The sequence below is a fragment of the Adelges cooleyi genome, unplaced genomic scaffold (genome assembly GCF_023614345.1).
Source record: "Adelges cooleyi isolate 19-005CV unplaced genomic scaffold, UGA_ACOO_1.1 ACOO_flye_CR_arks_rails_tigmint_CR_PRNA_21, whole genome shotgun sequence".
NCBI lineage: Eukaryota > Metazoa > Arthropoda > Insecta > Hemiptera > Adelgidae > Adelges > Adelges cooleyi.
In genome coordinates, this window is record NW_026095871.1 from 3,794,972 (window position 1) to 3,822,819 (window position 27,848).

Consider the following 27,848-nt stretch of genomic DNA (forward strand, 5'->3'; position numbering starts at 1 on the left):
GATTTAGAAACGGCGTTAGACCGTCTCTTATTCCTAATTAATGATTATAAAAATCAATGTAAAATTATAATATTTTTGTTCGTTAATTTAACTATCCATTTATTTTTTGTACATCAGTCATGCCGTAGGGTGAAATATAATTAAAAAATAATTATTCCATCTTGGTTAAGTAATTAATTTAAGTTTTTGAACATTCTCAACCTAGACGACCTTTGGTTGGCCGTATCATTAACGATTAGTTTTAATTAATGAATGTCACCGGAGCAATTAAATTTCAAAATTCATCGAGCAGAGGTAATATACATTTGAATATTATTAATAGCTCGATAGTTCTTTTCCGGTGTAAGTTTAAAACATAATATTATATAATATTGAAGAATAATGGCTATTAAAAAACATATATATGTATGTATAATAATGAATTGTTCATAAGAAAAATACAGGCTGATTAAAAACGAGTCCATTGCGGCAACGTGTCACTACCACTCTATAAGGTTACATATTATTATTATCATCAATGGCATTGATTGTACCTAGAACATACATAATTCGTATATATTTATATCAAATTTTAATCAATGATAATATTTCATTATATCATATTCAACATACAGCCTACAGGGTGATCAGGAACGTGGGCACATGTTACAAGCCAAAAAATCTAATCGTGATGAGTGTAAAAAAAAATATTGTAGGTACATACTTTTTTTTATACTATTATTTAAACTTATATATATATATATATATTTATGGACAACTTGTTTAATTACTACAATAGGTAAGATGGGTAATATCCGACTGCGTTTTTGTTTATACACGGCATGCACTTTACTATTGTATCCATTGTTATTAATTTTTTTGGCAAACGGCCCAGTCTTGACCGCAATCCTGGATCATACTGCTAGTGCGCTGTGGACCTGTATTATTGCTATATTATTATTTTACCACCAATGATAGATTGATTATCTTTGTAATATTATCGTTATAAAGATGGCCGGGCTAAGAAGGCCTCTAAAAAAATAACCATCAAATCGTCGGCATGTTTGTTTTTTTACTTTTTATTGCTCTTCCGAATGGCCATAGGAAATGTATCGTTTGAGGATATCATAATCGTTATATAGCCACTTTATTTTTGCGCACAGGTTCGCTTTTTTATCGCCACATCTAATTGGCTGATATGAATATTTTACGGCTTGTCCTTTACCTTGTGCGCTATAGCTAGTTATTATTATAATAATATAATATAATATATACCTAGTCGAATATTTCGTGCCCCCTCCGACAGTCGTACCTTCATAAACTTACTTCTCTATGATTTTGTTTTTTTAGGGGTCCGTGTCGTTGCACATGTGTTTTGTAATAAAATAATAAAAACATATTATAATATACATTAAATTGTTGCCAGTAGTGCAGACAGTGCCAGTGTTCAACCGATCTACGGTTATTCTGCGGTTTTTTCCTATTACAATACCAAGGAAACTGCGTTTTTTTTTAAAGTGTGTGTTAATTTTATTGTAATTAATACTCAATTAATGATCACTGTGAATTAAGATCTATCCAATACGGTTCCAATACGGGTGTATTGTTGACATCCACGCCTAAATTCTGTTCCCACGTGAGGTAGGTACCAATTTAATATATTGAAAATCGACTAGTGTTCCTTGCTATATAAATACAAATCATTACATAAAATTCAAAAACGGTTTATGGTTTATTTAATAGTTACTTTTATACGATTTTTACAATCACACTTGAATTATGTACAATAGTTAATCAAACGTGTGCCGGAAGTATTAAGTCATTACACAGAGAAGAAAATAATTTTACGATGAAACTAAAAGTGCGTTAGAATGAGTGGGGGTGTCTTATTAAAAATTCAATTATGTGTGAAGATAAATAATATGTCAAAATGTTAAGGGGCATTGTATAGGCAATTTTTCACTTAAATTTAATAATATAATCTAGAATTGTTAAATATATTATATATATGGTTCAAAACGCCAAGAACAAATGAACGTTTAGAGTGACCCCCCGCGGATTTTTTTAAAAATTACACTGCATGTCTGTAACGATGAAAAGAATGTTCTTAAATTTTTTTGCATTTTTTTCTATTATTTTGGCCATGGTCGTAAAAAGTATTTTCAGTTTTTTCCTTGACACTTCTTTTTTATAGTATTTTAACCATAAAAAAATGTATTAAAAATTAGTTTCTTTTGTAAAATACTCTCAACTATCTGAAAAAATATTCATTTTTTTAGGAAACAGAAAGTCACTAGAGTTGAGTTTATAATCTAAAAAGTTGGTTTTTTCGTGTTGTCCAAAATTTGAGAATTTTTAAAAATTTTTTCAGAAAGCTGAGATAGTTTTATATAAAATGTGTAAATTTCAAATTAGGACCCCATTCGTGTAACTCCAGTGGGGCCTATTCATCTTGTATGAAACAAATAAATAATAATAATTGTTCGTCATCTATCCAACAAGGATAGCGCATAGGAGATGCACTTAAGAATTTAAGTGTATACTAAATAAAGGAAGTGTTATTTCTAATTGATGTTTAACCATCTAACTAAATGAAATGCCTATTACAATAATTCGTAAAAAAATGTACGGACTATTTTATTATATAGTTAGGCTACTTTTCATCTTATTTAATACTCATTTTCTTAATCTTACTCATCTTATAGTAAGGGTCATGTTGTTACGCATAAAAATGTAGGTACGCTCTTAAAACAGAATGTTGTCACGTTTCGTTATTTAAAAGATGTGTTAACTTTTTGCTAGCGCGTTTATGACAATCATAAAAAAAATTTGTATGAAAATTTAAAATCATTTTAAGAAAATAAACCTTGTTTTTATTTTCTTACTTCTGAATAAATGACTGAATAATACTTGAGTAAAAAAACTCCACTCGTACTTATATAAATATTTTACATTAATTATTATCATTGTTTTTAATTATTAATTAAACTATATAAATTGTTTTATTATAGTTAATTATAGTACTTGCGTGTATTAAATATCCAAGGTTGCCTTAGGTTGTTATTTCGTTATAAAATGTTCTTTTAAGTTTAAATTTAAATAAATAATGTCAATGTCAATTGATTAATAAAATTTATAATTTATTGTGATATAAACAATATTTTTTTAAAATTAATTTATTAAATTCATTCGCCAATGCTAATTTATTGGAAATATATCAGTCTAAGTAATCTAATAACACTAAAAAAATCTTCGCTGATATCAGCTCGATTATCTAGAGTTTTAACTTTGGTATTACCGTGGAGTAACTTCATCAAGGTTAGGTATATTACAGAGTAAACTTCCTTTGAGTATCAGTTTGCATTAGACCGTGAATGAAGGAAATGTGGCTAGTTAGATACGAGTCTGATTAGGTGAGGTCTAACGAGGCAGGGAATGTATGGAAGGTAGTGTTGGTTTAAATGAAAAAATTGAAATGGACACTAGAATATTCTAAGTTTACTAGAATAACAATTGCAGAAAATTTTAAAAATTAAAGACAATGAGGAAATTTGGACGTGATAAGAAAAATATAACTGTGAATACTTTGGTTGGATTTAAAGGCTAGTGGATACAATAAAAATAGCGTTACAAATAAAAATATAGAAACTGTTAATCGTCGGTAGTGCGCAAAGTGTAGGAAGAGAAGGTTAGGTTACCCGACCCCACTTGTGTGGTATAAGGCAAACCGTAAGGAGAAGAATTAAAAAAAAAACAAATTTGTTGTAAAAAACATGTAAATGCACTTGCAGTTACTTTTAATAATATACTACCGTAAACGTAATTTATATATGTTTTTATTAAAATGTTATTTTAAACACACTAAATTTTAATGTTACAACTGAAATATTTTGAAGGTTTTACTTGATCGCTCCTTGACGTGCTAAATGTATTTAGTATATTTAGTTGAACTTATCTCTGTACAGACCAAATAAATAACAATGAGTGGGCCTATATTATTACATGTTGATTATTTCCGGTTAACGTGACACTAGTTTTAGTTAATATACTAGTTTTGTTATATTATTTTTTTTAATGGCAATAACGTTAAACAGAGGACAAACGCATACATATAATAATACACAAGTTAAAAAAACGCATCATAATAATTACCGGTAAAAGTGGTTCAACTTGTCAAACGGCGGTTGTTATTTATCTAGTAGGTGTATTGACCTTCGTCTGGACGCATAAAATATTCATTAACTTTTGACTGTTTTAGATTCAATTTCCTTTAGACTAAAAAATTTATGAGCCCGTCTGTGGTTTTGTTGTTTGCATAATTTTTAGAAAAACATTTAACATATTTTATTGCTGATCAAATCGTGACTTCTTATATAGTATTTACAGTTAATATCCGATTATTAGTTGTGAATTGCGCGAAAACAGCCTTCATATTTAGACTGATATAAAACCATGACAAATTATACATACTCATATATATTATATTTATTATGCAAAATAGTAATCGTTGGTATTGGCAAAGATGTGATAATAATTGCTTAATTGAGGTTTAAGCAAACAATATATATTGTTTATACGTTTATCAGATGGGCAATAATAATAATAAAATATTTGAAATATTCCACGATAAAAGATATTTTGAAGGATCTGAGTTAGATATAACGTAAGCATTAGAGAAGTGGAGAAATATTGTGATGGGGCTATAACGCTATTACTATACATGTACAAAAAAAATAGGCTGCTTAAGAAATGCTAATTTTGACATCTTAAATTACAGACGCGTAGCGTCAGTCCTTAAATACGTATTTAGTAAGTTTTTTATTTATCTTAAGTGGAAAATAAAAGATGTCATTAAAAACCAGTTTATGCGGGATTTTACAGAAATAGCAATATCTTACCGCAATAAAAAAACTAAATAATTTAATAAAATCACATTGTACAAATGCATATACAAAAATATTATGATTTATTAATTAATGATTAATATATTGAACGATAAGTCAACGGTTGACAATAAATCCTAAGACGCATTTTTATTTTTTATTTAATTTAATTTCAATTATCTACTTGTTGTTGTATTCGTGACTGCGTGATTTTAACATATTTTTTAACCCAACCACACTTAACTCCCTTATATATATTTATATTATTCGCTAATAGCATAAACATCATTAAATCCAATAATCATGCGTCGATTGCTATGAATCTCTACTCTCAAGTGTACTGGATTATGTTAATAATTAAATTGCATACATTTTAATCGTACAAATCTACTATGACGCAGACCATGACGTAGGTACGCACTTGTACCTTAAATACATATATTTATATACTCGACCTTACGAGTTAAAAATAATGGTGAGTCTGTGTAGTCTGGTCGAGTACTCAGGATTTAAAAAATAATAATAATATTCTAACGTCCGTATTGAAATAACACCACGATTGCACTTGTGTTAGGTTAGCACGTTTTTTTTTTAGTATTTGTTCCATGACGTCTTACAATATGGGCAATTATTATCGAAGGTAGGAATTATAATACATATAATTCTCATTTCTCGGCATAGATTAGTCTCGGACGGCCTCCACTGAATTGACGCATAAAACCGTACCCGAAAATTGTTAGTTTAAAAAAAAAATAAAAACACACGTGTTATAATACTTTTGTGGTTTTGTTCGACTGACCCGGACCCAATAATTAGGGACACGGTTTCACACTGGTTAACCACAGGTCGCTACTGCGATAAAATATCCAAGTTTTTTATATTATGTTAGTATCTAACCAAACCTAGCCAATATTTGAAAAAAAAAGTGTTTTTTACAAATTTCAACCATGCCAATTTATATTTAGGTTAATTTTTATAAGCTTCAGAGTATTATTTTTTATCAAATACAATTTTTTTTCTATGAGTGAGCAATTTTGGTGGTAAAAAATTGCTTTCGCTGTGACAAAATAGCTGCGAGACATTGATTGGTTCAATTTCAATTCTGTAAAAAGAGAATAATTTGTCGGTGTCAACCCGATTTCCATTTAAAGAGAATTCAGATTTTTGTGATTAAATAAATTGAACTTGAAAATGTTTTAATATTAAAACGCAATTTTCTTAAATCGAAAAACAAAGAATCTATTTCCAACATAAATCTAGTAAAGTAGCCAAAGAACTCGTACATATTTACAGAACATACTAAGTTGTCAACATTTTGATCTAAAACGTCAAAAAACATACCGCTCTTATAATCTCCTCAATAATATTAATTTTGGTAATTTAAAATTAATTCGCTTAATGACTCTCATTATACAAATTTTGATTAAATACTTCCTTGATCTTTATTGATAAAGCCTATTGATTGATCAATAGTCTAAGGCTTATGAGTTACGAATACTTAGAAAATTGAAACCTTAACATAACAACCATTACATCCTTAGCTTCTTGACGAAGCTAATAAATAACAATTAGAGTGACGTGTTCCAAACGTTCTCTAGCTTTTAGTAGTATTGTATTTTTCAATTGAACTTAATTAACACATGGTGCAAGTGCCAAAAATAAAAACGAAAACTACACTTTGCATGTTAGATACTCATTTTCTTAACATTTGTTTTGCTTGAATAGGCAAGTAAGAATTTCTCTATATACCTTAAACGCAAAAAAACGTAAATAATGCTTAAAATTATTACTACATAAAAGAGTATTAGATGAATGAAGGAGAAATTTAAAATGATTAGGTATAAAAGTTGTAAACATTTTGGAATGTTTACAAAATAATTGTTAACAGAATCTTATTATGTTTTCTACAATATAATTTTGTAATTATGTAATAAAAATATAATTATATACCACCATTTTCAACTATGTGACCAATCTAGTCTTACGACGTTAACTGCTTATTACTAAATGATTTTAGCCTATAATATATAAATTAAACGCTTTGAAAACTAACATTTCAGCATTACTTTAATTACTACCAACATTAACACTAATAATAAAACTCTTAAAATCATATTTTTTAAATAAATAAAATATATTACTAGATTGCGTTACTACATGATTTTGCACAACAATGTAGAATAGCAATGCGTTATTGCTATGCTAAAGAGCAATTTTAGATCAGGCAGCAATGTTTCTATGAAAACATAAATGAATACCGTTTTATTGAATTTTTTTACTCGAAACTTATCTTTCAATCCTACATTTCTATCAATTTTATTAGGTAAGTGTTTTGATAAAAGTCACTGCTCCTTACTAGTTTTTGGATTTTAAATGCGTTGTATTAATTGTTTTTTACACGGTCTCGGTGGCAACTTTAAACCCTAATGATCAGCAATTGTGTGTAGTAATATTTAAAATAACTTGGCTTACATACAAATTTTGCTGATAAAATGAAAGTATGATTAGTTTATAATTAATACCTAATTAGTTATATTAAATAATATGAAAGTTAGTTTTAATAATAAATATATTTTTTTAAGTAGGTACAGTTGAGTATAAATTGTGTAAACTACTGTCAGGTATTTTAAAAGGAAAATATATTGAATTTAAATATTTAAGTATTTTATTCAACAAAATAATGATACAAATATTTAATTTATGAAAGGTTTACATATAAAAAATACGGTTTAAGTAAATAGTACAAAAATTACACAGCATATTCTGAAATAATTTTCTTTTAAAAATTTACAAAAACAAAAATAACAATCTGTAGATCTAAAGGTATTTTTATTATCGCTGTTGTGCATGGTGTTAGTTACCCTGACATTATATTATTTTTAACATTTTTTATTAAGGTGATTTCAATGACAAATATTAACAAAACGATCTCAGTTGAGAGGTACATTATTTCATACACTGTGATTTTTCCCCTGTAATATATGTTGTACCCGTACTTGATAATATGCACTTTGTATGTATTTATTTTTTATCTTACACACAATAATTGAGATTAATATTTAGATAATGATTTGGAGAAAGGATGCCAGGGGTTTATGAATATTAATAATAATACAATGACATCGTGTTTTCGCGGTAGATCCTTCTTTTATTTTTAATATTATTACATTGTAATATTGTAAATTGGATATGAAAAATAAATAAATTTAGGACGTTCGGACGTTAGTAGCATATCATTACATTTTATTAATTCAGCTCAAAAACTTGTAATTGCGATGTTAATAAGCACAATATCTGCTGTCTTTGCAATTATTATAATATATATATATACGATGTTAGGTGTAATTTTGTTTTTCTAATAATCTCGGTATTGCAATCTCAGGCTTCACTTTCGAAGGCTATACTTGCTCGAACTGGATTAATACGAACACAAATATTTACTTTTGTATAATGTTCAATAATGGAACTTTCAATTACCTTCGTGAGATATGTTACAAAATAGTATGATTTTTTTCAACCAGTAATCATAGTAGAATAACATCTGTAGCCATGACCCGTAATCGAAAAAAAAATGACTCACGTATCCTAAACAACAAGATAAAACTGGAAATGATAATGGAAATTTCGTTTATAAACAATAAAACGTGGAAAATGTTTAACAATTATTTGATTTTTATGATAATTAGTTCCTGCTTAAAGCTTATAAACGAAACGCTTACAAATCGAATATTACATTTGGCCCCAAAAGTAATAGAATATTTTTTTGCTGTACCTACCTACAATTTAATAGTTTACATTATAATAGTGACTAGCAGTTAAACCTCTTTATACCTCGTTTAAGTAGTTAATATACCTATTGTATAATTACCGTTTTTGTTTTGATGCGGACGGTGGAGCTTAGATTGTATTCGATTTTACGGTTACCTAATCAAAATATGGGTGTACAATGTACATACATACAAAATAACATAATTTTTCAAGTTTACAATTTGATACGAGATAACACCCTCTCTCTTCTCTATCTCCTTCTCCGTACATTTTTTTTCCTTAGTCATTCTGTGTATCTCCATTTTTGTATTTATAACATTCAACCGTTTTTCTTAGATTTTGCTTCCAAGGTCTCATTTTTCTTGCTAATCTCCCAAACTTTTTTATTATGTACTCATTCCTGATTTGGTCTTACCTGATCACTTCTCGTGCCTATCATACAATTTCTCATTTTAGTAATTTCAATTTTTTTTTATCATTCTTTATAAACCCTCACAACTTCTATACATATTATTGCTGGCCTCCATTACAATTTTATAACATTTATTCTACTCGCTACATCTTCTCCGATTTCTAGACACACTGCTCCTCGGTGCCGTTGAACCACCATCTAAGACCTAAGTCAAGCAAACGGCAACATTATTGTCATGTTAGTCTATGGGAAAAAAACAGGTGTAGCGGAGATTAGATAGGCGTTACATTACGGTCCACGACGTGGAAAAAGTAAACAGTAAAGTTGTATTGTATAACCGGAGATAGGTTCAATCGGCCTTATCTTAAATCTTATCTATTGGTTATTGTGATTTGTCGACAGATAATATTGTTGTATCGTATGACAATACCTATAAACAATGGAGATACACAACCTTAGTGGCGGTTATACTATTTCAATTTACATGTTTCTGACAATATTAATGCGCAACAAAATATGTAAACATCATAATTTGTAATATTATTTTTTTTTTTTTTTTGTTCATTATGGAAAACGCGAGACGAATCTATCTTCTCTATTATATCGTGAAATTATATACACTTGTGATTGACGTTTTAATAATTGTTTCCTTTTGTCCTCAGATCTAAAATAGCTAATCTCATATCGAGTAATGTTTTGCAAACAAACCCTACAATTTTACTTTGGATGTACGAGAAAATATCAAGAATATCTTTACACAGGGCGTTTGAAACCGGAAAATCTACTTTTTGAATTTTTTTGGAACTCGAGTACAGAATGAAGGCCAGACATCTTGTGATCTCTGAACCCCAAAAAGACTTAGAAAAATTGCCCGAAACACAATCTAGGCGTACAAAACAGCTCAAGATCGATTGCCGTGTGTACATCTTTGATCACAGTAATCATTTTTCATTTATTTTTAATGTATTATCAAAGGGTAACATGAGTAAACAATCAGAGAAAAAATAATAATAACAAAAACAACAAGAATAATAATAATAAAATCACACAGTAATACTATAAGCTAAACAATAATATTTTAAGGTAATTGATTGAAGTATTGCGAATTATCATTGAAAATTAAAATAAAAAACCAAAAGACGATTAGGCAAACTTAACTGAACATACGTTAGAGAGTTTTTAGGGACAAAAAAGGCTTTGTAAAGAGTGCATTAAATGGTACTTTTAGACCGATTTCGCTCAATACCTCTGGACAGTTCACCATATTATTTAATAATTTTTAAACAAAAACCCTATCAGCTAATTATTGGCATCTTGATTCTAACGTAGGAATATTAAGTTTAATCGCAAGTCGCAAACTCACTAATATACGGTATACTAATCAGCCATACCAATTTTGTGAGCAATCATGCGCAGGAACCGCCTTTGTACTTTCTCGAGTTTATTTTTGAAACAGGCTTGGAAAGGGTTTCAAATAACCGAACCAAATTCGAGAACCGATCTTACCATGGATACATGTACAGTATTGACAAACATTTAGGATTTTTAAACTCGGAACAGTTTCGTTTTGAAATCCACACGTTTCTGATTGGTTCACAACAAATTAAATTTACGTGTTCAGAAAATTTCAAATCTCCTGTAAATAACAAACCTAAGTCGTCACTGACTCGCTCAACTTTGATTGTGTTTGTATTTATTTAAAACAGGTGACGGATTAAAGAGTGTCGATGGGCGCGCCGTGTCGAATTCACCGTGTGTGACGGGCAAAATGCAAATCGGCTCGCCTTGAGCCTCGACCGTACCCGGTATACTATTATATACTTGACCTTTGACTATGTCTTCTAGCGATAGTCGCACACAGCTGTTACGAGTGCTCGTTGAAATTTATTATTTCTAGTCATCAGACGACGAGCAGACGTATCCGTCTTACGTGGACAGTGCAATCGACCCTCTTTTAGGTGCCACTTGCCAGTGGGAAAAAAACCAAACACAACAAATTGCCGGTTAATTTTGCTGCAAAGCAATTGTCGTTTGGTTTGAAGGTTCGAGTTTTAAACGTCTGTAAATAAACAATTCTCGCCAAACGGGTTCAGGCCTGGTTTTTTTAGGCTTTGATGCGAAGCTGAGTAGGTATTCGTTTTTTTTATTGGTTGGTGGCGATTATAGCTGGTTGCCAACTTAACGCACACACAACGAGTTTAGGGCCCAACTAGTGAGAGGGGGTAGCTATTAATTTTTATGTTGGTTTGTCTAATGAAAAAAAAAAGTAACATAATAAATTGTCTGCTAATCCAGTAACCGATTACACAGAAGTACTGTACTTATTTCTGAACGATTTTTGTCTTGTACGAGTAATTATTTTTGTAACGGCATTTATTTTTTTGACTATTAAAAATTAGACTACTAAGAAATCCTGAATGGGTACCTATCTCCTACCCATCTACATAGGTGTACCATAACGGAGCCGTCGCTCTTTACTTTTATTCCCACGCTGCAAAAATATATTAATTTTGTCAAAATGTTTGTTAAATATTTGTTGAAAAAATAATGCTAAAAATATGCATATTAATCATAATGTGTTAAAATAATATTTAAAACATTGGAAATAATATTCTATCATACTTTAATAAATACATAACATGTATATAGGTATGTAGGTACATAATATACGCATATGTCATACAACTTTATCTACATAACAACGTTTTGTAGATAATATTTTTGAAACTTTTCTTCTGTCAAATCATGATTTATATTAGTTAAAATTTGTTAACAAACTTTTTTCAATATTTAAAAAAAAAAAGTTTACCGTTGTCGAATTACAATAGTAAACAGCTTTAAACAAAAAAACTTTTAATTAACAATCAATTATCTTATTTATTTGCTTACGTTTTCTTTGATAAAATGCTGACACGTCGCTTTGGCTAAAGATGCCGAGGTGAAGTATAAAATAAAATTCTCGTTCTCAATTTATTTATCCTTCAGTCACCCATTGTCAATAGGATAATAATATTATTTATTATATTATAAAATATTTGTTGACATCAATCCTCTATAACTAATCATCTTTCTTATAGTAATATGATTATTGTGTTCAATTTTTGTTCACATTTCAATATTTAATTTATAATCTTAATTCTTATAGTGTATAATAATACCATCCATTATTGTGCGTCGCTGTAAAATATTTCACGATAAAGGTTAAATAAAAAAAATATATGTAACATAATACCACAGATTTTTTAGTGAAACTAAACTTTTTGTATTTCATTTAGAGCAGATTCTCTTATTCTCTGTTATTCAGGTATTCTACTTTTTTATTTCCAGAAAGTTGGTAGCTCTGACGAAACTAAATATTTTAGTAGTAAATGTAATTTAGACGAATCATATGTTTAACCACTTTAATATTAATTCATATTATTAGTTTTAGTTATTTTGTATTTTAACCCATTACATTTATTTTGATGTGAAGATGATTGTGATTCAATACATTTTTTCCAGGTTGTATTTAGTTGTTAATGTTAGTATGCAATTTACTAAACCATTTGTAGCTAATGCATCGCCAAATTTTTGTTTTTATTTTGCATGGTAATGCAGATTAAATTGATAGTTATTTGACACTAATAAATGTTCGTAATTTTCGGTTAATAAAAAATCTAACAGTATAAGTATGAAAAATTACGGGTTCCAAGGATATTAAACAATTTGATAAGTAATGAGTGATTATCATTTTGACGTTTTAACAAATTTGTTTCAAATCTTTCAAAAGTAATAATAGTATACAACTTCAAGTTACAACTGCGCCATTGATATTTAAATCATTAATTATAATATAATATTAACTAATGCTTTCGACAAATTGTATACACTGTCAGAGATTACATCTGTATAATGATATCCCTACACCATATTTCAGACCTTGTGACAAATGTAAATAATAAACTAGATTTCTAATCTTCTATGTTCTGTCTATCTATCTATCTACCTATATATAATTTTGTTTTAATCTATTTTTCAATATGTATATATTTGGGTGCTTTCCCACGATTTAAAAGGAGTACAGCTGAACTCTTCAAATTATTTGCCTAATAAAGTAACTTTCAGTATGATATCTGATCTAGACACTTGCTACATGAAAAACATAAGACCGTAGTTTAGGAGAATCGTAAGTCCAGACAGTAAAAATAATTAAAATAAATATACATCATTGTAAAACAATACCTTCTAATCTTCACACAGAAGCCCAACATCCTAATGTTTTAATTTATATTATCTGTAAAGTAAGATTATTAATCAGAGTATAAAAAATATATGGAAGAATAACGGGTAGTTAGTTAATCATAAAAAATGTAGTCTGACCAAATCGCACATTGATGATGGAGATTTTTTGAGAAAACTGTTTTGATGATTTTACATACAATAACCCTGGTATGAATACTGTAATTGAAAAATGATAAAATGTATGACCTTTTGGCAAACTCAATAAGTGAAATTTAAAAGTAATGTTATTATGTCCATGCTTATAAATATTAATGATTGCCATTTATAATAGGTAAAATGTACTTTGTGATATTATGATGAATAATAATCGATTAAAGTTTTAAAACGTCGACAGAATAATAAATTATTATTTTTAATATTTCCTGTTAAACTTCCAATGAAATTCTCATAATTTTGTATAGGAAACATAGAGATGGTGTATAAGTAGATTATAACACGACGTGCTTATAACAGGGGTAGAACTTACCAGCTAAGTTTTATTTTACAAAACATATACATTTTTAACTATTTTCTACGAATCGGTTTGTCATTTTAGTCATATCGGTTGACTAGTATGACAGGTCCATTCCGGATGTGTACGATTTTGCTCTGTAAAATCCGCCAATGATTCCTATCTCGGTTATTAGTCAACAACTACTGCCGTCGTATTTTATTATATTATATAGCGGTTGATATTATTATTGCGGCGTTATCAATACTATATTTAAGTGTAACACTCGCGTACGGGGGCGACAGAAAGCGACTGGCCAGTTAGACCAAAAAAATTGTATCATCTCATATGATACGACCGGGCGCACCGGTAACCATGGCGACGGGAAACAGCGGGCATAACACACATACACACAGAGGCGACCGGCGACGGCACTCTTCTACCGGGCCACCTCGCGCAGTCTGAATCGAGCGGCTCGCCGAATCGCCCGGTGCCCGCGTCCAACACCGTGTGACTTTGCGAGTGAGCGTGTGTTTACAAAATTCGTGTGCCCTGTCGTTTTGCGAATGTTACACGAGTACCGCAGAAACAATATCGGTGTATTTTTCTTCCCCTCGATAGTAGTATAAGTTTTCGCTCCCCGACCAGTCTCGAGATACCGTCGACACGACGAAACTACAAAATATAGAGGTGTCGAGCCGGATCGAAGCGAGTACCGTGATCGTTAAAATCAAATAAAAAAAAATATACCGTATTAAATAAAATTAATTTAAAAAAACATATATATATAAATTAGGTATTATAGAATACTTATATTTTATACACGTTGTATTATTGTTTAAAAAAAAAAAACAACAAAGACAAAACTATTATTATTATTATTCGTGTCAACGACTCGTGACGGACGACGGGAAAACGCGATCAAACGTTTTCGGATAGATGCATCATCTATAGCCGCCGAACACACGACGATCATCGACATACACAAAATCAAGGTATATTATTATAAATTATTGTTATCGCTTTAAACGTATACAGCAATGAAACGGTGTGAACATTATGTTAAGTGCACACGATTACAAGTACTATTGAACCCCGCGCCGGCAGAAGACGTTGTTGTAGGTTAATTAATTTGTCGATCGTTGTTCGACCATTAAATCATTTCACCGTACATGCGTTAACAATACAATGGTGTCGATGCCGATGACCTAACCTAGATCCATTTGTATATTTGCACCTATCAATACACACATTATATTATATAGAACGCGTTTATTAATTAGCTATCGCGATAAAGCTTCCCTTCGAAGCGGTTCGATAACCGAGTTCATACACCCAGTCGATAATGATTATTATTATTAATATCATAGCCGAATGGGCTATACTGTTACCGTTTATACCTACCTGGTATAGATCCTTTGAATGTTAAACTTTCTACCCACTCGTCCGATGGTAATAAAACTAATTTAATAAGTAATAGCCAACACCTAACCGCTCGTTCTTGGGGTCATTGCGGTCGAGATTAAAAAAAAAAATGTCCGAGGAAGTAATTAACAGCAACATGGCGGACCAAAGGCACTTTGCACATTTTTTTTATTTCAGTCTTCTATTGATAGGAAGTTTTTTGAAATTATTGAATCTAACGAATGAGACTAATGTACAATTCTTAGCGCAGTAGCCAATGTAACCATTCTCCCTTTATCCATCCCTGGTAAATAATGAAAAAAAAAATAATTCTTGTTATTAGTTATGTAGCTGTATTGTGTAGAGAAATTCAATTATTTTCCCAGTTAAAAGTTGTCAACAGAACAAAGGGTTCCAGATTAACACACAGGTCTATATATAGACTTTGCGAGATCTACATACCAGCCATACATGCCCTTGAACGGAACGCTGACTAGTCGATATTTAATTTAATTACTTGTTTTCATTGTACCTACGCCTACCACCCGACCGGGAAGGTATCATTTGGCGAAGGTAGACATTGAAATTTTGATTTAGATTGTTCACCGTTATTTGATATTATATTTTACTTCTGTGCGTTTGCGGTTTAGGGATTGCATTACGATAGGAATAATTGCTGTGGTCGCATTATTATCGGTTAGAGCAAACGAACGGTGACAACGTGATCAAAACATATTTTCAATGTTGTTGTCCGGTGCAACTGATACGGATATCAGCTGTCAGTTTTATCGTACTTTCAGACCTCACGTTTCGATGAAGTATACACATTTTTGAAATGTCGATAACTTGAAATATTTAGTCAAGTTTTATCTAAAGCTCGTCAAAGTTGTGATTGTGTAAACGTTTAAATTAAATAACACTGAACGTTTAAGCGATAATGTAAATCAGTTGCTTAATAAACGTATGCGCACTATTATTGGGGTTTATTGTAGCCTTTAAATTATTATAAACACAAATGTTATGGCTTGGCAATCAATAGTAAAATATTTTACGACGTGTGGTAAACTTGACAATTTAAATATGCTAATAACAACAACAATACAATAAAAAAAAGGTATTAAAATTGACAATCGGGACACTAGTAATATAAAAGAGTAGGTGCATACATTTTTTTAGCTTCGACGCGTAGCATTGAGTTTTACAATAACGTGTTTTAAAAAATAAATTAAATCTTAAAAAATGTTCTAGGAAACAACCAGGAAGAGTAATTAATCGTTATAATAACGGCAGACCGTGTTAGCTTTGATACAAAACAAAATAGTAAAACAAGAAGTTAACACATATCATGAAAATTTAATTAGTGGTATATTCGTTTTTTAGTTCCTATTTAACTTGTAACGACATTGGCGAATTCTCAATAAAGATACGGCAACGACTATGTAATTATAACGTCCAAATATAAAACGTTGGCTAATCGTAACCGAAAGCACAGCACGAGCGCACGTTTATGTAATACAACAATATACTGGCAAAGTGTCATTTTCAAAATGTTTCTTTGTCAAAGGTAAACCATTCATATATATATATATATATATATTTGACGCACTTTAGTGCGCATTGGTGTGCTCAACAATCGAGTAGAGCACAATAATTTTCGCTTAGGTTCATAAGAACCACGACAAGATATTACACGATATTCCTTAACTTAACAGTTTCAAGTTAAATTGAATTAACTCAGCTGTCAGCTAGCGATGGGCGATTTCGTTGATGTTGATTTTACAACAATTAATTTGTTTAGCTATTCATTATTTAACAGTGTACATGTTTTTTCCGCTATTTCAATATGTTATACCTAATAATATGTTTATAGCTGTAAATGGCCGTAAAACGTGATCATACCGCGGAGTAATTTCTCAAAGTGAAAAAAAAACAAGTTTTTTCTTTGCCTTGTATAGTTATGCAACGGTGTATGATAATAATTGTGCACTACATTGTAAAATCACATTATATATTCGTGATATAATTGGAACGGATAATAATGTACTTAAAGTCGAGATGTACCCTGTATGTTTTTCCCGTAAAAAATACACTTTATTACATCCGCAATATGCTTTCGTTGATCTATTTCAGATTCGAAAGAGGAATGGCAAGTAAAAATATATAAACACTTTGGCTTAGCGTGTAGACCGTTACACGACATTTTTACGAACTCGGCTTGGGTTATTAAACCTGAAATCAAATTGACGTCACAGTAGCGCACGCGCAAACTCGATCGATATCCATCGGACTGGCCGGTGATAAATGATGAATGAGAGTTTGATGTTATAGCAATGACTTAACGGACGTTTTGCGTCAAAACAAAATCGATAATCCTTTACTTTAGACAGCTGTTGCCCCGTTACCAACATGTTACCTGTAGTCAAAGTCATGATGTCTAGAGATTCTCTAAAAAGCAAAGTTAACCTGACGCGTTTTTAGTTGCTGCTTGTTTTCACAAATATGTACTTTACATCACTGAATTCATTGGTAGACGCATGATCTTGTAATGAGCTGACTTGTGTCAGGTCGAGCATGCCAGTATCATACTTTCATAACTTACATATTGTATAGTATAGTTTAGCAAATTTTTTCTTAACATTGACCATTTTTTATCTATGGTTCAAATAAAATGTATAAACTATACAAATGTTACATTATACTTAACCTATACTATTAGATGCACATATTTGTTGTTATTAATATTGAAAGGTCTTAAAGAGTATAGCTTTTCTTAAAAAGTCGATTGGCCGAATACCAGTTTTGGATAAGTGACTGGAGTTGGTTGGTTTATTAGTATAGGGGACGAAAGAGGCAGGTGTAGGTGTTAGTAAATATCTATTTAACTTTAATCGCTTTTTGGAAAATCACAAATTTTAAAATATCTCAATAGTTTGTGTTTTTTTTTTGTCATTTTCCTACGATAAAAGCGAGTTGATATTTTTTCTTGATAGTAGTGGAAAGTGTTTACTAGTTTTTGAATAATTTTTTAGATATATATTTACAGCCGGTTTGGCAGCCACTTCTGTGTGGAGGTGTCGTCGTTTTAAATCAAAACGAACTCGGACAAACAGTCTCGCACGTTATACAAGTCTCGACGTAAAGATGTTTTGTCACTTCAAACTTTTTAATCGACCAGTCTAACCGGCTACAGATGACTTCCCGGCAGCGCGCTGTAAAAAAGCGTGTGATCAAGTAGCGGTTTCATAATTAGCAGGACACGCGGCTGTTGAACACTTATCACTGACCGAAGAGTTAAGTCGGCTATAAACCAATTGTGTTCACGGCAACCGAAACTTAATTGACCCATCTTCCCGTGGCAGTTTCCTGATATGTTATTTGCTCTGAAAGAGAGGAGGGAGATTATTCGTGTTGGTAACGAGGAAGATTAATTTTGCACCAGACCAAGTTTTGGCGAATGCTACTGTGATGCAACTACTGAGGCTTTGTGTATTACCGCGGGGTAATTTGAATGATTTACACACAACGATTTTTCAGGATTGCGCTCGACGACAGCATATAATATTGTTGTCGCTGTCGCCGGTAGGTAGGTCGTGCGGACTTAAGGAAGTTCGTCGGCGTGGTTTCCTTGTATGTTAATCGAAACGAAAATGTTCAACGGTCGCACAGCCGTCACGATGACCAGGCGACCTAAAAGAGAGTGAGTGAGATTATTAGAAGGCAACGCGTAGTATAATATTGATTGTATAAAAAGAAACATACACACAAAACGTCGGGGAGACCTTGTGACGGCATGAGATTGTAAATCCATTGGGACTGGTGTATGGCCAAAAAAAAAAAAAACAAGTGAAAAAGGACACCCCAAAATAATTGTAATAGTTATTATCGACTAAGTCGCAATCGTTTTTTTTTTGTTTTTTTTGTTCGGTATCATCAAAACGCGTTAATGCGTGTCAAGGATCGGTTCGATTCGTGTTCTTCGCCACGGTGTGTGGCCAGTTTCTCCTATTGTTTTCAAATAGGTACAAATTATTATTTTCACCGGATCATCCCGGAAAACAATAACGTTTAGTCCTTGCCGGTTTTCGGCGAACGATCTGGCCCGGTTAATTGCATTGCATAAATAGGTACTATGTGCATTTTTATTTTTTATTTAAGCTATATTATAATTTATACGTCATAAGTGAACGGCGATCGTCGTGTGCGGATTATACTTGCCTACCGTACGTTATTACGGTTAACGACCTGCAAACGTGAAGGATCACACCAATAGTAATATTTGTATAATATATTGTTAATGCCGGCTGTGCGACACTCGGAAGGCGAACGAGGTCACGGGCTTTATGTTTCTGACCAGAAGCCGAGGACTTTGCGCAACATCCCAACCACAGTCGGGCCGCCACCGGTTTCTACACTTTCAACGGGTACCTCGTCAAAGTTTCACAATCCAAACATAGCACATTATATTGTATTCGCGCAAGTATTATATTATACCTACGTCTACTTGGGGCGTCCAAAAAATGCGCGACAAACTGAAGATTGCGAATACCTATCGCCAACACCGTACGTGTGTGTGTGTGTGTTCAGAAATATCTGTTACTTGGCCTGGTGAAGAAAATATTCAAAATCGACAAATTTTCCAATCATATTCTGTAATTTATCATTTATTTATAAATAGTTGTTTGTGGACTTGATAAGTAAATTGTTTACAAACGATTTTTCCGCATTGCCAGTGGACTTTGTTGATATAGAAAGGTTAAAAATAATGTTTTTGCCAAACCTAGGCTGCGACTTTTCTTTTTCATTTTTAAATATCATGTAAATGCATCCTTCGAAAACCTATGAAAAAACACATACGTCTGAATAACACGGTAAACATGCGGTATTTTATGAGCATTATTATTATACCCGCACGGAATACAGTGGTTCACCTTCAAATTACCGATTAAATTTGTTATTTATCGTTGCATCTCCTTATTCCGCTGTTGATGAAAACTGGTACAATTTTCTTGTTTTTATGAACTTCCTACTTCAAGTTTTAACGTTACCTTCAATGCTAACTAGTATCTCGTACAAGCGGCTAAAACACATTCTTTCATTAAAATACCCATTTATTATTATTAAGCAAATATATATATGTATATTAAACTTAAGCGTAGTATACATATATGATAATATAATCAGATAATGATAATTTTTAATATGAAAACAAATGCCTAGATGTGACGTTAATCGACCAAAATAATAATTGATTCGTTTTACTAGGTTATTATTGTTATTATTATTGACCAATAACCAGCGTTTAAATTCCATTATTATTTAGTTTTTAAATGTATATTTTGTAAAACAAGTAACGTTAACAAAAAGCGCCTTTAATAGATAAAACTAGTTTTTTATAAATTTGAAAATACACGTGCAGATAAAGGGTGCCTATTGTCTTAAATGTCGACACCGGTGAAAATTGCAGGTCGGTCCAAATGGTTTAGATATCGTTTACTAATCAGGAGTAACCCAGATTTTGCGAATTATTATTGAATGCGACGGTGTTATTATTTTTGGCCTAACGGTCGAACCAAATAGGTGGTTCATGTGTCAGAGTTCATGCCGTTTGTCCGATAGCCGTAAAAAATGTTTATGCAAGTCTCCGCTTTCGTTATAACTTATAACAATATCAGTTGTGATTATTTTCGTTCAGCAACAGGTACACAGTTTACTAATCGATTACAACTGAAACGTGATACACTAGAAAATAGATTTAATGGCGCTCTCAATGTCGATTATGTTTTTTTCATCACGCGTTTCAAATATCTAACAATATAACATTATATCTGAGAATAGAGCAAGTTCTCGGTGATATTAACCTATTATGGACGTCGTGGGGATCCTTTAAACCCCCCCCCCACCCCCCAAAAAAACATTAAATGTAAAATACAAGGACTCTTTGAATATATAATAGACAATAATAATAATAATGATGATAGTTAATATTATATTATTATTATTATTACAAAACGACTATGAGATTTTATTTTTAAAACATATTACAAAAACAAGTGTCCACTTCACCCGACACGCAGTCGGTCTAATAAATTGTTAAAGTATACGACTAAACTTGGATAGGTATGAGTATAAAGTGTAAGTGCCAAAAATAGTTATTAATTATTATAAATACACCAGTGTCAATAAATGTAAGTAATTTAAACAAAGTTTGCATGTATATACATTGTATGGCGATACGATTCATCTTTAACAAAAATTATTGTGCGTGACCTTGAATCATCATAACAGGATGATTTACCACTTAAAATATTTAAATCCATCACGGTTTAAGTGCTCTTAATGCAATTATATTCATACAGTCAGTCGATAGCGCATCGAATGTACTTATATATTATTACTATTAATCATTGGTTACATTCAAAATTGTGTTCATCCGAGTACGTTCATTAATTACATATTTCAAATTGTTTACATTGACAAACAGCATTTTCTATAGACCGTCGACATATCAAGATAAATTTGATTGATAATCACATAGTTATTATTATTAAAAATATCGTCTCACGCTCAAAACTCCCGACGAGTTGTCAGTTTTTTAGAATTGATACTCGATGCGGTTGTCATATTTGGCTTGAGTTATTTAGCTTTTAGATCATCTAAACATTTCGTTTTCGTTTTTGGTTAGAGTAATTAGAATTATAAATAAAATCAACAACACAGTTGAAAACAGATATACAGAATCTAAGATTACATAAATTTAAATTATTTGAATTAGGTATAGCTTACTGGCTTGTCTAGAACTGATTAGGGCCCCTAGTATTGTCCGATCCCTGGACATTATTCGAAGTGTTTTTAAAATGTATTAATTAAAAACAGATACTAGATAATGATATTGATTTTGTGATATTAGGCTCTAAAGACTTAAATGATAATATTAGGGCTTCTTTGTTTTCAAATCGTAGAACTACAGTACCTGTTAAATGCTCGCCATCAACAAGTCATTAAATTACATAATATTAACTATTATAATAAGTTTTTGAAATAATATGTCTTGTAGATTAATAAGAATTCGTTTAGGTATTTCAATTTACTTTTCTAAATATCTTATCTTATTTACTTTTCTAATAATATTCTATGTAGTTACTATAATAATATTTTGGGGTTTTAGAACTTATTAAGCGTATACAAAATTATCTGTCAAATTTTTCTAAAAAGATTATTTTAATTGATTTAAAATTTAATTAAAATTAAAGTTTTGACCCTTTAAAAGTCCTTAAAGGTTTTCTTGTTTAGTTTTGAAAATAAAATCTTGAAGGAGCTTTGTAGATTCTAAGCTCGCTGAACTTGCAATATCTCTTTCCGTTATTTCTGACTATTAACCGATTTTTACTCAAAATTATTTTAAATACTCTCAAAATTTAGTTAGATTCTCACTTTAAATGTAAACATTTTTTTATTTTTACTATTTTTTATTTATTAACTGCACGAAAACTATTTATAAATAAATTACTTCAGGATAGACATTTGGTACGTTTTAGGCCTGGGACGTTGCTATATTGAATTTAATACTCGTTTAATAGCGATGCTTTATTTATTATAGTGATTTAATAATATATTATGTGCATTTTGTATAGAAAAAAAAAGAAAAAGAAGTGAGTGCTTATATTTTTATCGTATAACAGCTATGTCGTATATGTAAATACTTGTATACAATATAGTATTAAAATATTTTATCTCTGAGGTCTATAAACAGCTGCGTTGTTATTATTGTCACTGTATTATATTTTGTTGAGACTTCGAATGTCAACAATATTGAGAGTAAAAAGACGAATAAAATTGCTAAGTACACGTTTGCTTTTCAAACGAAGTATTTATTTCAAAAATTCACCGTAAGCGTGCGAGACGTTTAATAGCCGTCGGTGTACAATATTATTATAGTAAGTATGTACATATTGTAGGTTTACAAAAAAAAGAAAAAAATCACACGCCTGTATTATAGAAACGCTATAAAAGATGTCGACGGATTTGCATTTCGTAATATAATTATTATTATAATTTCTCGCCGTTGAGCGGTGTGATATGCAACGGGTCGTCAAAATCAACAGAGTCGGTAAAGACCTATAGACAATAAACAACAATAATTATTTGCAGTTTGCTCAAAGTCAATGACCTAAACACTCTACTGCGACCGTTCAGCATTTATTTTGCCAGTACATTTACGACGGCGTTGGTTATCATATTTTGGTTTCGCTTCTATTTTTTATGTGTGTAAAAGGCGCGCAGTCGATTCGCCATCTTAATAATATAAAAAAAAATATATTAGTTAACATAATCAAATGGAGTTTTTTTTTTCCTGAAACTGTTCCAACAGAGACCACAGTTACGGCGTCAAAACACTTTTAAAATATTCTCGGCTACGCGATATTTTAAGTATAGAACTTATTGCGTTATCGCACGAATGATGTTCTGACCCGAAATCACAAGCCTTATGCCTATGACCTAATAATTTGTAGGTTGAAAAAAAAATACACGTTTTTTCTTTTCCGCAGTGGTAAAAAGAATTCATACTTTTTTGATATTATCCAAAACGTTCGTACGGCAACATTACTCACTACGGACGATAACACCCACCTTTCGCCTCAGAGATAAGCCAAATTCGATGCAAGTGTATAATGTTGTACTATATTGTAGACGGTTATTTCTCTCCGCAAATCAATTTACTATTAACGTGTTATATAATCTATAAAAACCGAAAGTTCAGTGGAACAGAGTCAAGTACAAAGTTCGGCTTTCAAATAGGTTAACGTGAGCATAACAAAGAATCGCTATAAATAATTTTACGCGTATCTTCATATAGCATAGAATATTATAGGAGAGCATAAAATGACCCCAATAATACAACTCAAAAGTCTAAAAACTATAAATGATTAAAAAAGGCTGAACCAAAAAAAAACTATAAATACCGATTGCTTTTATCGATTGCATATTATACTTTTAAAACAATGGGTTACCTACTAAACTATTTTGCCCGAATATATTGGTCGAATTAGGATGCGAAGTTCAAAAAATAATTATTGATTTTATAATCATCTGTTTTTTAAAATATTTTTCGTTTGTTCGTTCTGTTTTGCTAATGTTTACTTGCCGTCCACACGATAACAATGTTGACGACAAAACCAGCTTTTTTTATCGATTTCATTTTTTTCTCCATTTCAGATAATTATATTCAATATCACACTTAAGAATTTTATTTGACATTTTAGTTGTCTGTCTTGCACTTGCGTTTACAATATGACGTATCTATTTTTATTTTCAACAGCTATGTTGTAAATATTATTCTCAAATTATCTATCATAGAATTACAATATTATGTCCGGACTAGATGTAAAACTAACTAATTTTTACATACCCCCCCTTTGTTTAACTTAAGTTCTCCTTCGTGATTTTCTTTTTTCATTTTTATTAACATGGACAATTTTATAATAGAAACATTATAATATCAATGGATTACCAAAAAGAGTGCGATAGGGAAGGTGGCGAGGGGAGAACTCGGAAAAAAATTGTTAAGTCGAGGTACTAGGAGATAATTTATTATTGAAATTCTAATCACGCGTTGCCTCTGTGACCGCTTGAAACATATAAACGTGACCCACTTCTTTACACACACAGCACACACACACTTCCTGATACGCTAGCAGATCACCGAGCGCCGTACTGATGTAACGCCTTGTAAAGTAAAAAATAAAAGTATCTATCCCACACATAATATATTGGCTTTTATATTAATTTATTTATAAAATGTGTATAATAAACTGATTACAGAGCGTAGGACATCGAGCGACTTGTCGGGCGAGCCGGTCCGACTGGTGTGCCGGCATACGTCGTCGACGTTGTTTGGTCGGATGACGATAAAAAGTGACAGCGTTTACTAATATTATTATTATTATTAGATTATGTAGCTCGTTACCGTTTATTTATTTATTTTACTGGAAAAATGCGGTACGTTGACCGAAATTCCGTGTGCCCGCCAGGCTTTTCTCCTGTAGCGCTTACTTAACAAACGCACTAGCCACTAATTCGGCGCTGTCAAGTAGTCGAATAAATAGTTCTAAAATATATTTTTGTTTACATCACTGGCGGCTACTGCAATCGATAGACTTGCAAAAACATAATACGAGATGGGTGAAAGAAGCAACGGTAACAAACACACGCTATTTTTCGATAGGAAACAGAAGAACTGTGTACCCGCACTTATATGGGAATTGGGCAACGCAGACGATATTATAGCCGGTCGTAGGCATCAGCTGTTGCCGCTATATAATAATATATGATAGCGTTATTATTACTATTACTATTATTATAGGTTGGTATAGTGCTGAATAAATGCGGCCAAACGACGGTGAAAGTGCAGACCACGTGATCGCGTGCGCGCGGTGCGTCTCCGCCAAAACCGTACGGTATACCGTAGCAAGAATATAAATATATGTTATAATAATACCGGAACAATATTATACTATCGTCGCATAATAACAACAACAATAATATACACATATTATACACTGTAATGTACAATTGCAGTGTAATATATGAGACAATACGGTACAATTATTAATTATTGTTATCATTCGCGACGACTGTCTATCAGTGTGTATCTATCTACAGCGCGCGGAATATATTCGTTATTTTATTTTGTACCTACGACCGTCCCTGCTTATGACGTGACACAATAGGTCGTTAAAATATTGTTATAATCGCACACAATAGAACGCGCAGTGCACTTGTGTGCAGTGTATTGAACGCGGCGAAACGCTGCTGTCATAACTCATAATGTTGTTATGTAGATAAGCGGTGGTCGAACAGAGAACAACAATGATTAAAATTTAAAGACGCTTGAAGATGGAGTGAAATTCGTGATTTCGTCCAATCATTTTGCACCGATCCGAGTAATGAACCTTTAGAGAAAGACCCGTTAACGGGATCGGTGAAAAATCTGCAAATGTCATTCGAGAGAGGGCGGATTTTCGAAAACACAATTCGTTTGCTTTTGTTGTGTTATAGAATATTATGTATTCGCTGTGACACCTTTCAAAACATTTTTACCTTTCTCCTGATTTTACTTTATAATTTCTGATTTTTTTTTTTGAACGCGACTATAAAAAAATGTATTCCATGTTAATATTAAAAGATATGACATTGATAATAATGGTATCGATATGGATTATATAGAGAAAATTATTGTAAATAAGAAGGGATAGTAATAATTTAAGGGGATAGTAAGAATAAGTAATGAGAATGAATAATTGATAAGATAGAACGAACTGATAAGAAATGATTAGTGATCGATGTAGATATCGACTTTTATCAGGGCCAGGTGCAATGCATAGGCAATATACAATATTGCCTAGAGTGGTGATTTTTATCCAAATTGAAAATGTTCACAAATTAACATACAAAATGGCGGCAAAATTGGAATTTGCCTAGTTTGAAATATAGTCTAGCGTCAGTCATGTAACATATGATATTACTATAAACGATGGTAAATAAGGGAGTACAAGCTGGTAAGAGACAAGATGACAGAGAAAAAATTAAAGTTAGAATTACTTGTGGACGATTTAATATTATTAAATAAAAATTTTATCCGCAAAAATATTCAAGTTATTGAGACATTAGGGGAATGAGCTATTATTCGATATGATAAAAATGGTGATCAATAGAAACTAGTTGGTAAGAATAATGTTCAATCTTAAAGGTAATGTGTAAAAATTTAAGAAGGATACGCGCTCATTTCAAAAAAAAAAAAAATAGAAATCTTTCTACGACTAATATCTGAATAAAATAGTCAAAACGCAAAATATATTTTATGTTTAAGAATTTCCCATACGCGTGTAAATTCAAATTAAAACTTCGATTGTTACAAAACGTTGACACCAATAGAGAGAGGTGAAGGAGAATTTCTTTGTGTCTAGCTTGGACCTTACGACGCTGTAAAAAATAGGAAGGGAGAGAGAGTTTTATCATTTACAATAATATATAGTATACTATTTTGTCTAGCTTTTAATAACATTTACATATAATAAATAACATATTAATTCCTTTTTTTGAAGTACTATATTACTTATATTAAGATGAATTATCATAACTGTTTAGGGTTAATAGGGTGCATTGTGTACCATAATATAATACAATGATTAATGATAATTTAAGTATTATATTGTTACTGTATGATATTTCTCATTAATTATTATATTGATAATTTTGTCCGGCCAAAAAAACATTTCAGGTAGTGCAACAGTCGGCTGCTACAAATTCAAAAGTACATAGGAAAGCTTACAAACTATTAACATTGATTATAAATATTTAATAAATAGTGTTTCACAATCAATTCTAAAATATTAAAAATCTTTTTACATTCATTTTAAAACAAATTTAATTATTGAAAACATGCCAACACGCTACGTATTAAAATATTATTGTAAAGTGCATAAAAAAGATACATTTTACATACACATTTGTATTGACGTTTTTGCTTAGAGGTTTCGTGTAAAAAAATTGCATTAAACACATTAATACATTACATAATAAGGATTATATTATAAATTATAATATTTCATTCAGAAAGCAATAAGAATTATATATGTTTTGTTCGAAACCAGTTTGTTTTAGTGTTTTATAAACGACAAAACAATAGCTAACG

The 27,848-nt window shown here is 31.1% G+C and overlaps 1 protein-coding gene across 2 annotated transcripts in view; it reads left to right on the forward strand.

Annotated features, from left to right (window-relative positions):
- The first annotated feature begins 1,470 nt into the window (after window positions 1-1,470).
- The window catches only part of LOC126834532 (ATP-binding cassette subfamily G member 4-like), a 44,489-nt gene continuing 18,111 nt past the window's right edge, over window positions 1,471-27,848 (forward strand). The window contains exon 1 of one of the 2 annotated variants that reach the window (XM_050566531.1): window positions 1,471-1,620. The gene's annotated coding sequence lies outside the window, so the exon portion shown is untranslated. Of the gene's footprint in view, window positions 1,621-14,189; window positions 14,749-27,848 lie in introns of those variants that run through there. The other variant, XM_050566530.1, reaches the window with a different exon arrangement.